We start from the raw sequence: 15,565 nt of genomic DNA on the forward strand, positions 1-15,565 counted from the left end.
TTGAGTCCTGTAAACAACATATAATATTATATTATTTATTTTCAGTCAAGTCTCAAATTATCACACAACATTTATTATTAGAACTTATTATGTTCTTCAATTTATTTTTCAACTGCTAAAAATATATATCAAAATATAATAATTTTAAGATATAATTATATTATTAAAAATCATTAAGTGTTAAAAGCAATCCGTGCATCGCACACTAAAATTAAAATAGAAACTAGAAACTAATTTAACTCATTAGATCTACCTAATCTAATGATCCCCTAAATCACCCCACCCAACTACTCTGCACCCTCCCAGACCCAATTTCAGTTTTTCCCCTTCGTTTTTAATTTGATTTTTCATGTCAAACCGTAATTTTTTTTAAATCCAATTTTACTGTATTTTTTTACATCTCTCAACAATCAATTTGCATAACATATGTGTTATATTTCGAATTAGTTTTGAAATTTTTTTATTTAATTTCTAGTTTTTATTTTAAATTGGATTATATCGGAGTAGCCTATATGAGTAAAGTTCTATGGAGTCCACCTTTTAATTGGAATCATCGGAGTCCATATATGTTCTGCAAGTAAAATATAGCTTAAAATATTGCAAAACATTTTATTTTTCGACAAACATCACTATTCTATTAAAAATCTTGTAGATTGCATACATTTTACAAGCAGAAAATTGCAAAAATATATTATTCTACAAAATATGTTTAGTTTGCAGAACATAAATGTTCATGTTGTAGAACATATTGCAAAACATACATATTGTACTGTAAATATATGAGATTTGCATGATTTTGTTGAAGTTATACTATTTGTGTAACATATTTTGCAAAATAACACGTTTTACAATATATTTTATATTTTATTTGCAGAACGTAGATGGACTCCGAGGACTCCGACAAAAAGGTGGACTCCATAGAACTCAGCCCAGCCTCTATATATATATATATATATATATATATAGAACTCATATGTACATTCAATCACCCTTATACAACTTTGATCAGCTCAACATGAATGTTCAAAGTACCATTTGAACGAGGTTAATACATGTTGAAGTTTCAGTCGAACCAGAAAAATATTAGTCAAATTTTCAATTTTCAGTCCAACTTGGACAGAAACACCATTGCTAACCAACACCTCATAAACCAGCACCACACCTGCGGTTCTCTTAGTCTCACAACTGCAGCTCATTATCTCCACCGCTTCAGCAGTGATCGACTTATTGATGTTAGGCCCTCCCTTACGCGTCTGCGAATCAACCACTGAATATATTGAGTTGTGCCAGATCAGTTGGGGAACTAGCTATAATTCTTGATCTCAATTGTAAGTTGGCATTTATCATTACATTCATATGCGTATGATCATGATCATGAAGCTCAAATTTTGTTATCATATAATTTGTTCTAGTACCTCACAAAGAAACCAAAAAATAAAATGAACTCATACTTTAATGTGTTTGTCATAGGTACGATGCATTTACCACCATGACGGTGAAGACGGAAAAGTGTTGCGTCGACTCCCATGCCGTCATCGTTTCGATTGGGCATGCATAGTCAGATGGTTATATCTCAACACCTCATGTCCACTATGCAAAACTAATATATTCAACAAAGATGATTACATTGGCAGGGGCCAAGTGGGACGGAGTGTAAGAATGTATACCCAGTGCCTTAGGGGCAGGTTGTGAGTCATAAGTTCTTTTCTTTTATGTTAATTTGTTGAGATGTACTTTCTAGTAACGATCGTTGATGCTAGAATAATATTTATTTTTAGATAACTTGCTAGACTCTGAATTTTGTTTTTTAATAATGTGACTGAAATTTTAAATTGTAAGATAAAATAAGAGTTTTGGGAAAGAAATAACTCTTGTAGTATAAATATGTTGTCTTTTATTTATGTTTTCATTTGTTCCACTCCATTATTTTATAATGTTATTATATTTTGGTCAACTTCTTCTTCATTATTTCATACATTTTTCTTGAAGTTTCTTGATAGTTGAAAAAAATTTGGAGTTACATTTTTTAGCAGTTTCTTGATAATTAAAAAATGAAAATGTTAGACCTGTTAAGTAATCAATCAATCCAAAAGTTAAAGACGAGACGGAACATGACATACAAACAAACATTCAAATTGAATAAATGGTGGTGGTACCACGAGGAACTCCAACAAAAAATCAAATTAACTAAACGGAACTATAATGTCATGTTATTTAATTAGGTGTCAAGAAAAGGTCCAATATATGGATGCCAATATCCTATTTAAATATTATATTATAAAAGTTTATTTTAATTTTTTTTCATAAATAAGATTAATTAGGTCCCTCCGAGTACAAATTAACAAAGAAGATTAACGAGGTGAAGGTTTGTCAGCGCCGAAAGACAGAAACGCGATGATAAAACTATTGTAATATAAAATATATGTGTGTGTACTAATATTGCAGAATCATTTGTAAAAATACGGAGAAAAAATAATCAAAGATAAGTGTTGTGCCTAAAATCGGGCTTGGGTCAAATTTATGGCCCACAAAGTAATGAGCTAGATTGATATAATGAATTGAATTTGTTATGGGTGAAATAAGCCCAAGTGAGATTATGGTCAAGGACCTAAAGGGACTGGTAAGTTAAAGATATTGGGATTCCTATAGAAGGCCTGCTTATGGGGTTTTATCATAGGTTTTTCTGAGGGGTTTCCTCACGGGCCTTCCCGATGATTTCCTAGCAGGCCTTACAGAATTTTTTCACAGGCCTTTCCGAGTATTTCCTTACAGGCCTTCTCGAGAGGTTTCTTTAAAACTGTTTAAGCCCCGAAGAGGCAATATTCTACTAGGAAACAACTCTTTGTCAATAAGGGATAAGAAGATGGACTCCAAATAGGTTGCTACTACTGGGAAAATGATATATACAACTATTAATTAGTAATAAAAGAAATATATATAGAGTATATTGTTGGGACAACGGGATCTCTGCCCTGCGTTTTACGATATGAATTTTGTATAGAGAGTTCGAACAGAACATTAACCTTAATCGCTACAGTGCAAGCGATTCAAATCCAAATCTTCTACTGTATTCTTCGATTCTCCTTGGACAAAGTGTGGGCTTTGATCTCCCAAGGTTTACCTCTCCTTAAAGCTCCGAAAATTCAAAACCCTAACTGACTCCTTGAGAAAAACGTTTGCCTCTCTCAAACCGTAGGATGTTAATTTCTGTGTTCTCACACACAGATGCACGCATCTTTTTTTTAGCTTCAGGAGAATTAGAATATTTATAGGCTACAGTAGGGATCATGGATAATTAGCTCGGGCCTCCTAATGACATGCTGAGTCAAGCCCAATGTCATTAAATATTAATTCAATCCACTATATAATTAATATTTGCGCTACCTTTCCTAATTTCGTAAATTAATTATTTAATTCAGCTCCCGTATTATTTGCTTATTAAATTCCCCATGTTTAAGATATCGCATATCCATTAATTAAATTAATTTCTGACAATCAATTTAATCAATATCTTATATCCTTGATCATCCACTCAACCTTAGAATTGTGCAAAAACAAATCTGCCTGCAGGATTAAAGCACAATTATCTTTATGAGCTTTCAAGAGGACATCATCACCCGAAACTATTTTTCGGACATGGTTTCCTTTTGTAGTCAATATCCCACTATATATATATTGTCATTGCCCAATACATAAATTCGCAATTTAAAATAAATTATCTATTGTATGAATTAAGGCAAATGCATTAAATACAAGTGTCAATCACTATATCCGGATTAAGAACCTAAGCAAAAATAATATCGAAGAATCTTGGTTCTTCCCTATTGTCAGAATAAAAAAAACTATTCTACTATTTCAATCACGTTCAATATACACAAGTATTATTCAATAGTCAAGATAAACTATTTCTGTGATATCCAGTAATTTTCGGAATTTATATTATTAATATCTGGATGATTTTATGTGATTATTTCAAATTGGGAGGGAATAAAGTTGTAAATATTTTATTCGTCTTTGATGAATTCGTGTTTTTAAATGATTAATGTGTTAATTGATAATTGTGGTATCGATTCCTGTCATTGACGCGAGAGTATTTAATTACTTTTACTATTTTCAAAAATATATTCGGTTTTATCTAGATTCTCCCACGTAGCGCATGAATTGTGAAAATATTCAAAAATAGTATATAACGACTATTTTAAGTGAATAATATTATATGAGTTATTTGAATTTTATGATATTTATGTGAATTGGTGAATAAATATTTAAAAATAAATTATTCCAGATTGGCGAAACAGTACAAGGTTTGAAGTGTGATTAGTGATTATACAAAGAAATTTTAAATAAATAAGTAAATTGAAAAATTGGTGAGTATGATATTTATTAGTTGAGATATGTGATTATGTGTTATTTGATTCATATGTGAGTGACGTTGTGGTTGAAGTATTTTTTAAAAATATTTTAATGATTTATCGTGTGAAAAATGGGGTTTAATGGACCTTTAATTTTTTTTATTAAATCATAGGTTGTTAGGTCACACACACTGTAGAGAGGGTGATTACAGTGTAAAGTACAATCAAATCGAACTTTAATATCTCAAGTAACAGAAAACAAACTTTATTGAAACAATAAACCCTGTTACAGTATGGAACTGTTACCTCTCAGTGATGAACAAATATCACGAGAGCTGCTAGGGTTATGTTTTTTTAATCTTCTCGAATATGATAACACTTATAGTGTAAACCCTATATCTGTGTTTATATACTACACAGTTACAAGATAATCACTAATTGATATGAAATATAATTTTACTTCCTAAAATATATCAATCAGATATCTTTTCTTCCAAGTATTCTATATTTCATAGAACTCCTTCTTCATGCATATCTCTTCTTATGTTTATCTCGATCTTCTTTCCTTTAATCAGCTGCTGTCCTTATCTGAACGTCCTTCAGCACTTAAGTTCTGATATCCATCTTCTGATGATTATCTCCTGATAATATAAGTACTGATATCCTTAAGTCCTGACTTCCAGTAACTACTGATTTATCCTGTTTAAGTAAGATCTGAAAACTAAACATAAATCATATTAGCCATGACATTATCAAATATATCTAACAATCTCCCCCAACTTGTAAATTAGCATAATATACAAGTTCAATAAATATTTGATGATGTCAAAAACATTAAGTACAAATGCATGAGAATTAGACTAGATAACTACAACTTACAGTCCTTAAAGCTTTACCAATATTTAACTTCTGATAACAGCTTCAGTCTGTACAAATATCAGAATTTAATCAGTTGTAGATCATGACTTGGCTTCATCTTCTGATCTCTCTGATGTTAGGAGTTGTTCTGAGATAGTTCTTCAACAAACATCTCTCAGCATATCTAAGTTCATCAATCATCCTCCTTTTAGCATCTTTAAGCTCTGTTGTATCTTCACCAATTTGAAAAATTGCAGCCCTGAGATCATTAATCTTAGCTTTTCTTATATCCTGATCCAGTCTGATCAAATATGCCTTATCAGACTCAAGATTGAATTCCACAGTCCTGTAACCCAGAAAGGTAGTTATAATCTTAGTAGTGTTGGGCTTCATTTCAACAATATCACCTTTGTGATCTCTGTACTTTGGAATATATGTGCTGTCAGACTTAACAGAATAAAGCCTTTTCTGTCTCTGAATGTGATCCTTTAAATAGTTTGCAGCACTTCCTGTCAATCTGTCATCCACTTGAAGTAAGAATAGTACATGCTCCAATTCTTCAAAATACTTCAATGGAATGGCATTTTGCCTTATATGATAAACCCTACCATCTGTCATGATGTATAACAAGATGTGTTCTTTCAAGTAGGTATGGTAAACCATTTGTACAGATTCCAGTTGATTCAATCTCTCAGGAGTTGCTCCAATACCTGGTTCACTCAAGGAAGTTGGATCATTGGTAGTGTTCTGTATTCTTCTTTCATCAGCACTTCCCAATCCAGTTTTATCTCTTGCTTCCTTTCCAGTAACTACTCTTGCTTCAAAACCACTTGTAGCGGTCTTCAAAGGTTGAGTCTGTTTTGCTTTAGTGAATCCTGGTAGGAGTTTTTTTGATCTATCTTCTGATATCAAGTTAACTTGAGCTGTGTCAGAGGTTACTTGCTTCTTCAAAATATCAGAATTTACAGTCTCTTGACTCTGAACAACTTGAGATATGTCAGAGGTTGTTTTAAGAACTTTTCTCGAAGTTAGAGCAAGATCATCATTTTCATCAGTGATTTCTTCATTTTCAGGAGGCACATAAACCTTGATAGGTTCACTAACCTTTTCTTTACCCTTGGATCTTGGATCTATCTGCGGTTGTGATTTAGCCAATGTTGCTTCAGTATTTGTCCTTTCTTTTATCACAATGCCTTTGAGTTTTGGAAGTGTCTCTTTACCAGAAGCTTCAGATTTAGATGTGACTTTCTCTGATTTAAGTCTGGCTTCTTCTTCCATTAACCTCTCCAAGTCCATTCCTGGATTTTCCTGAAGAAATAACTGTCTTGACATTTCTTCATCAAGATCTAAAAGTTCATCAGAACTTATCCTTTTACCAGTAGCAGAACTAATTCTTTTCCCAGTATCAGAACTTGTCCCGTGACTTGTGATTTCATCTTTTCTTGATGAGAAACCTCTACCTTGACTATGACCTCTACCCATTCCCGAGTTTCCTTGATCATCCTTTTCATCATCCTTCCTTTTCAGTGTCTTATCAGTCTTGCATTTGGACTTAATTACTTTCTCCCCCTTTTTAGCATCAACAGGTAATAGAAGAGAGACAAGAAATTCCACAGAGGCTTGGATTTCATTAAGTTGTGATTGCTGAGAAGCTTGATTTTTCAGAATATCATCAATTTGAGCTTGTTGAGTCTCTTGAGTCTTCTCAATATAAGCAATCCTGTCAAAGGTAGGTTGGAAGAACTTTTTCTTATCAATCTTTTGAACTTGTTCTTGTTTGATGAATTCTTCCTGAATCTTGTGTAGCTCTGCATGAGTAGTTGAATGGAGACCTTGTAAATGTTTAGTACTCAATGCAGTGACTCTGAGTTGTATTTTTAAATCATCAGAATTTAAAATTTCATCAGCTTTTGTCAAGTGCTCAGCCAGATGCTTTGCAGATGGAACACAAGCAATTGAGTTCCATTCCTTAGTCCACTCCAGTCCTGCAGGAGTTTCACTCCAAGGCACTGGTGCTTCTCTTGTAACAAACTTCTTAACAAGTTCAGATTTAAGAAAAGTTTGCTGAGGGACATGTCTTGAAGGACCTGCTTCATCAACATCTGCATTTGGAGCAACATCACCAGTATCTCCAACATTTGCAGCATCAGAACTTACAAAGTCAGTATCTTCTGATAAAACAACAGTGTGAGTAGCAATGGAGGCTTCAGCATCCTCTAATTGCTGATCTGGTTCCAAGTTCTGATCAATGGCCATATCTTGATGCTCACCTATATTCTGATCATCAGCATCTAGATGCAGAGAAGGTGTAGTAGATAATTCTGGAGTTTAAGCAGCATCAGTAACAGGTGTTGTTGATGGATTAGTTGCTGTTGGAGCTTCTAAGCAAATGACTTCAGGCACAACCAAGGTCTGGATATCTATATCAGCACTTGTGCCTGTATTAACAGGAGATACAGACTTTTGAACAAGAGACACAGATGGTGTGTTGGCCTTTTCATTAACAGCTTCCTGAGTTGGAGTAGATGGAGAAGTAGTGACTGTAGCAGATTCCTTTTCTTGTGAGATCAGAGATTCCTGATCTCCTTCCTTAGCTGTTGCTTCTTCATCATCTGAAACTGGCCTTTTTGCCCTCTGTTTCTTGTATCTCTTTGAAGGTATGGAGTCCTTAGGAGTTTCATAAACAGTCATTCTTCTAAGCCTTTTGAGAAGCCTAGATCCCCCAATTGCAGAATCCTTCTGAGAAGTCACTTTCTCAGCTTCATGTACAACAGGTTCTGAAGTAGGAACCTGTTCCTCACTATCAGATTCATCTCTCAAAGCAATCCACCTTCTCTTTTGAGGTGTTTGAGGAACAGTCTTTGTCCTCTTTGGCTTGGAAGATGAAGGCTTCACAGGCGGTTCTGAGGATGAAGATTGAACTTTCTGTGAAGTGGTGAGATATGATTTGAGATATTGCCTGAGAGTGGGTTGAGTAGTATGGGTGGTATGTTCTGATGGTTGTTGTAGTGGTTGGGAGGTGGTTGTTGGTTGGACATCAGGATAAACAGATCTATAGGATTCAGGATCAGCATTTACTAAGATCTGTTTTACAGACTGAGGAATCTGTAAAGGTCTAACCACTTGTTTCTTAGTGTCAGCATTTACCAGGTCATTAAAGTAACGTTTTGCAACTTTGAAAGGTGGAGTTAAGGTACTGGCTAGTCGAGGTTCATCAGTACAAAAAGTATATATAAGTTGACAGAATCTAGCAAAGTAGACAACATTCCTATCCTCTGTCATCCTATCCCCAATAAAATCTATTATAGCAGTTGCAAAATCAAAATAAGTTTGGTTAATGATAGCATACCCTATGTGCTGACTCATTATAGGGATGGAATCAAAGTTTGAACACGTGTTCCCAAATGCTTTAGTGATGCAGTCGAAGAAGAAGCTCCATTCCCTCCTGTTATGAGCCCGTTTCAACTGCCCAAGTTTTGCCAAACTCTGCTCATACCCCAAACTGGCCATTAACTCCTGAAGAGCTGATTCCTCTGGAGTTGAAAAAGTACATCCTTCTGGTAGATGTAGAGCCTTGCGTATTGTACCAGGAGTGACTGCATATGGAGAATCACCCACTTCGAAAACAATACTAGGAGTACCATTTTGACCACCATTATCAAAGTTTCCAGTCCTCCAAAGTGTCAGAACTTGTTGGCTTGAGAAGACTGAAGGTTGGGTCAATACATACCCGATTTCACTATGTGCAAGAAGATCTTGCAAAAAATGCAATTCAGACGAAGCTTCAGCATTATCAAGAATTGCAGCATAGTTGTTTGGAACAAATTTAGCTCCATCAATGATTAAATCCTTAGGTGCCATGAAAATAATCGATATTTATGAGTGCCTGTTTGGTGTTTGTTAGAATGTCTATATGAAAAACCAACGTTAGAGGAAGAAAGAGAGTAAAAGCAAATAGAGAGAAAAAGTATAAAAGTGAATAAAAGATTAAAAAAAATCCTCTCTCTGTCTTATACTTTTGAAAAAAAAATGTAACCGTTGGACACCTGTCAAACATGCAGTAAAAACGAATAGTTAATGGGCACGAGAAAACAGTAATCATTACTTACCCACTTGCAGTTTTTCAAGGAAAAACCGTTCCACTTACCCAGTTATTCCATTAATCAAGGTAAATCAGTTTTAATTCAAAATTGAAACTGTTCCCATTTATTCAATTTCAACACCAATATTCTGAAAAAAATTCGAGTGAAAATGACCAAAATAAATCAGATGAGCAAGTACTGATAAAGTAAAATCAGAACATAAAACAAAATTTATATGGTCAACAGAATATGAATATTTATCAGGATTTATCAATGCATTACAAAATATCTCAGAGACAAGATCTTGAAAAAAAAAATTTCATTAATATATCAAGAGAATACATTCATGAAATTTATATTACATCAGAACTTTTACAAGATTGCCCTAAGCTGCTAAACCTAACGTCAACAGCCTTTGTCCTAGCTCAAGAAGCAGGGCAAGGCTGATGATGAAGAAAAACAGGAAGAAGAAAATAAATCATTTCTTCTTCCTACTCTCGATAAACAGAATAGCGAGTCGAATGATTCGCTCTTGCTGGCGGAGAGCTTCCAGCCGATCCTCCTCCAATCGCTCCAGATGGCGATGGTAGTCCATGTAGAAGAACAGGAGGTGGGTAAGTACCTTCTGGGGAACGGAGTCCCATATCTCATCAAGAATGGCAGTGACGTGCCATTCCTGCTGCCAATCGGCACAACTCAGCTTCATGTTAAATGTTTCATAGTTCAAAAACATATTGTAATTGACCATGTTGTTTTTGATCGAAAGATTATGAAGGTGAGTTTGTGATAAAAGATTTGATGGGAAGGCTGATGTGAAGTGGTTGTTTATATAAGCAAGAGAATGCCAGGAGTCACAAAGAAATTTAATGCTGACAGGTAGAATTAATTCTACCTCGTCTCCCCAGACTTGGAAAAAGAAAAAAGTCATTGGAAATGTAAAACATGGTTTAATGCGCACAAGTAGCAAGTAAAAATTGACTGTGCATGTACGAGTACCACTATCCCTAAATATAGTGACTGTTAATCTTCCAATTCAACATATTTTGGTTTAAACTGAGACTGTTTTTAAATTTTATCCACAAATAAGTCAAGTAAAGAATCAGAATTTAATATCAGAACTTAGACTTATATCAGAACTTAAACTTATATCAGAACTTAACAGTCATCAGAACATAATTTCCTAACTCGAAAAATGAATGCCTATATTAGTAAGTCCTCTCACAAATTCTGATTTAGATTCTTCAGAACTTAATCATTAGAGCATGCAATCAGAACTTGTCCTCAGAATTTGTGCAGTGTGACACAATAACTGTTCATCTAAAACAACATAGATCACCACAGTAATTTTCATCATTCATATGGAGTGTTTAGTGTGTGCATTAAGCAAAATATCAGACAAAGAGTAAAGTCTGATTCACTTCAGTACATCTTAGAAATAAGGCATAACTAAAACTTTACTAAAAACCTGTCATTATTCTGAAACCTACAGTTGAATGAGTTCATGCTGGAGTCGACCTCAACTATTTTGTGCTAATTTTGTGCATCTTTTTAAATTCCATTTTACAGTGGCTTCTCAGTGTAAGTGAGTCACGACTGCATATCAGAATTTATACTATTATCAGAGTATTTCTCCAGTAATCATAGAGTGTGAAAAGTCACCAAGAAAATATTTTGCTTTTCTGATGCATATTTACTTAATACCAGCAATGCACTAGGGTCGTTCCTTCCACATTTGTACTCTAGATCTCAAAGGAGTACCTGAATTTTAATCCTTGATTCTTTTTCTTTTTCTTTTGATAAGTGAGGTTTATCAGCACTTAGTACATCCAAACAGATTTACTAGCATCAGAACTCAACAGATGAGAAGCAATATTCTAGTTTGTGACTTAGTAATAAGATAGACAAAGTAAACTCAACTAAGCTCAACATCAGAATTTGCTTGTGTCAATGAATTTCCACAGAAATAATTACTTCTAACATGTGATCCCTTGTCTATGGAAGACTACTAGGTCAGCATCTAGCACAATTATCCTCATAGGATTGAATAGTTACACAAACAGATATATCATTTTTAGAGTTTAGAAACATATATCAGACAATAGTCAGTACTTAAGCACATTTTTCAATTAAGCACAGAATACACAAGGAGAGTAAATTCTGTAAATACTGATCATAAAGTCTGATGCATCAGAACAAAACTAAGCAGATTTAGAGAAAGAACCTGAAACCATTCCAAGTTCATTTACCAATCTTGTAAAAGTAGCTTCACACAATGGTTTTGTGAAGATATCTGCTAGTTGTTGATCTGTTGGAACAAAGTGCAATTCCACTGTACCTTCATCCACATATTCCCTGATGAAGTGGTACCTGATGCTGATGTGCTTTGTCATAGAGTGTTGAACTGGATTACCTGTCAAAGAAATAGCACTTTGATTATCACAGTAAATAGGGATTTTGAAATATGTTAACCCATAATCCAGTAATTGATTCTTCATCCAAAGAATCTGTGCACAACAGCTTCCTGCAGCAATATACTCTGCTTCTGCAGTTGGTGTGGAAATTGACTTTTGTTTCTTCCTAAACCAAGAAACCAATCTGCCTCCATCAAATTGGCAGCTTCCACTTGTGCTTTTCCTGTCAATTTTGCAACCTGCAAAATCTGCATCTGAGTAACCTATTAGTTTAAAATCTGATTCTCTGGGATACCACAATCCCAGATCAGTTGTTCGTTTAAGATACTTGAAAATTCTTTTCACAACTGTTAAGTGAGGTTCTCTTGGATCTACTTGAAATCTTGCACAAAGACAAGTAACATACATGATATCAGGTCTACTAGCAGTTAGATAGAGTAGAGAGCCAATCATACCTCTGTAATCAGTAATATCTACTGACTTACCAGTATCCTTATCCAGTTTTGTTGCAGTGGCCATGGGAGTGGATGCACTTGAACAATCTTGCATTCCAAATTTCTTCAGCAAGTTTCTGGTGTACTTAGTTTGACAAATAAAAGTGCCTTCTTCATTCTGCTTGACTTGAAGGCCCAGAAAATAGCTAAGTTCCCCCATCATGCTCATCTGATACCTTGACTACATCAGTTTGGCAAACTTCTTGCAAAGTCTGTCATTTGTAGATCCAAAAATGATATCATCAACATAGATCTGGACCAGAAGTAAGTCCTTTCCATGGTTGAGGTAGAACAGTGTTTTGTCTATTGTTCCTCTGTTAAAGCCACTTTCCAGAAGAAATTGAGCTAAAGTCTCATACCATGCTCTAGGAGCTTGCTTAAGTCCATAAAGTGCTTTATCTAGCATGTAGACATAATTTGGATATTTGAAATCTCCAAAGCCTGGAGGTTGTTCAACATATACTTCCTCCTCCAATTCTCCATTGAGAAAAGCACTTTTCACATCCATTTGAAAGACAGTAAACTTTTTGTGAGCAACATATGCCAAAAATATCCTTATGGCTTCTAACCTAGCAACTGGTGCAAATATTTCATCATAATCAATTCCCTCCTGTTGAGAATATCCTTTTACAACCATCCTTGCCTTATTTCTTGTAATTATGCCATCACTGTCAGTTTTGTTTCTGAATACCCACTTTGTACCAACAACAGATCTAATCTTTGGTCTTGGCACTAGGGTCCAGACTTTGTTTCTTTCAAATTCATTTAACTCTTCCTGCATTGCGTGCACCCAATCAACATCTTGAAGGGCTTCTTCCACTTTCTTTGGCTCAGTCTGAGAAAGAAAAGAATTGTAAAGACATTCATTTGAAGTACATGTTCTAGTTCTGACACCTGCATCAGGATTTCCAATTATCAAATCAGGTGTATGTGATTTAGTCCACTTCCTTGCAGATGGAAGGTTTTCTCTAGAACTGGATGCTCCCCCATGATCCATGCTGTCTTCATTTTCATTTTCTGATGCTCCCCCTGAAATTATGCTCTCTGAGTTGGATTCTTCAGAATTTAGATTTTCAGAACTATCAGAAATTGGCTTATCAGAACTTGATGAATCAGAACTTGAAGAGCCAGATGTATGTTCTGATGCCTCTTGAGATGTGGTAAGATCTTGAGTATGCTCCCCCTGCATAGATGCATCTTCCTTTGGCGTAGTTACTACAGTTTCAATAACATCGGTGTTTAATCCATCAGAGTTTACAGTATCAGGACTTAGATTGTCAGGATTTTCAGTATCAGAATTTGAGTCTTCATTTGCAAATCTCAGCTGATCATGAACAATAATATCTTCAAGTCCAGTAATCTTCTTGTCATCAAAAGAGATATTGATAGATTCCACGACCACTCTTGTTCTCAGATTATAGACTCTGAAGGCTTTTGAGGAAAGTGGATATCCAACAAAGATTCCTTCATCAGCTTTTAGATCAAATTTGGATAGTTGTTCAGGATGAGTCTTTAGAACAAAACACTTGCATCCAAATACATGAAAATACTTCAGATTTGGCCTCTTTTTCTTCACCATTTCATATGGTGTCTTTCCTTGCTTGTTAATGAGTGTTGCATTTTGAGTAAAACAAGCAGTCTGCACAGCTTCAGCCCAGAAATAGGTTGGAAGCTTTGCTTCTTCAAGCATTGTACGTGCAGCTTCAATGAGAGTTCTATTCTTTCTTTCAACAACTCCATTTTGCCGTGGAGTTCCAGGAGCAGAGAATTCCTGCTTAATTCCATGGTTTTTGCAGAACTCTTCCATTATCAAATTCTTGAACTCAGTGCCATTATCACTTCTTATGGTTTTCACAGAGTCTTTGACCAATTTATCCAGTTGTTTGACATGATCAATCAAGATAGATGCAGTTTCACTTTTTATGTGCAAGAAATACACCCATGTGTATCTAGTGAACTCATCTACTATAACCAAGGCATATTTCTTTTTTGCAATAGATATGACATTCACTGGACCAAATAGATTAACATGTAGTAGATGATAAGGCTCAAGAATTGATGATTCAGTCTTGCTCTTGAATAAAGATTTTCTTTGTTTGGCCTTCTGACAAGAATCACAAAGGCCATCAGGAGCAAATACTGACTTTGGCAGTCCTCTCACAAGATCTTTCTTGACTAGTTCATTTATATTGTTGAAATTTAAATGAGAGAGTTTCTTGTGCCAATTCCAGCTTTCTTCAATTGATGCTCTACTCATCAGACATATTGCAGAACCATCAGTACTTTGTGAAAGCTTGGCTTCATAAATGTTACCACGCCTGTATCCTTTCAGAACAACTTTTCCTTTAGATTTACTCACTACTTCACAGTGTTCTTCAAAGAAATCAACATGATAACCTCTATCACAAATTTGACTTATACTCAGCAGATTGTGTTTAAGTCCTGAGACTAGAGCTACTTCTTTAATGATGACATTCCCAAGATTGATATTGCCATATCCCAATGTTTTTCCAGTATTGCCATCTCCATAAGAAACACTTGGGCCAGCATTCTCCATAAAGTCTGATAGCAGGGCTTTATTTCCAGTCATATGTCCTGAACATCCACTGTCCAGGACTAGGATATTTTTCCTGTTTCCCTGCAATCACAAAGACCACTAATGATTAGTTTTAAGGACCCAGACTTGCTTGGATCCTTTGGCCTTATCAAGTTTTTTAACATTTACAGCGAATTTAGCATCAGAGTTTATGTTAACATTTGTCTTATCAGAATTTACACTATCAGACTTTGAATCAGAATTTACACTAGAAGGAATAATGGAAACTTTCTTTAAAGAAGGTTTTATTTGATAATAATCATAGTACAAGCTATGATATTCCTTACAAGTATAAATGGAATGCCATAAACTATCACAATGAAAACAATGATTTTGTGGCTTATATCTAACAGACTGACTCTTAACTCCTAACTTTGAAGGTAAGGAGTTTATGTTCTTATTCTTTCTGCAAAAAGAAGCCAGATGGTTAGAACTTCCACAGTTATAACACGTTTTCCTAGGAGCTTCAGGAACAGGCTTATAATTATTGCTTTTATTCACACCTTCCTTTCCATTCCTATTTTTCCTAGGTGATTTTACCTTGTTTGCATTCTTAACATCTTTCAGCTTATGCTTAAGCTGCTTCTTTGTCATTAAGCCTATGTTAACTTCAGCTGTCTTTTCCTGTTCTAGTTTGTCAGAAGTTAATCCCTCTTTAACTTCTGATTTCTCATTATCAGACTTTACAGTTACAAACTTAACAGGTTTTAACTTTGGCTTTTGCTTAACAACAGGCTTAATTTCTACAGTTCCTTTATCATTATTATCCTCT

This window comes from Apium graveolens, chromosome 11 (genome assembly GCF_009905375.1).
Source record: "Apium graveolens cultivar Ventura chromosome 11, ASM990537v1, whole genome shotgun sequence".
NCBI classification, from domain to species: Eukaryota; Viridiplantae; Streptophyta; class Magnoliopsida; order Apiales; family Apiaceae; genus Apium; species Apium graveolens.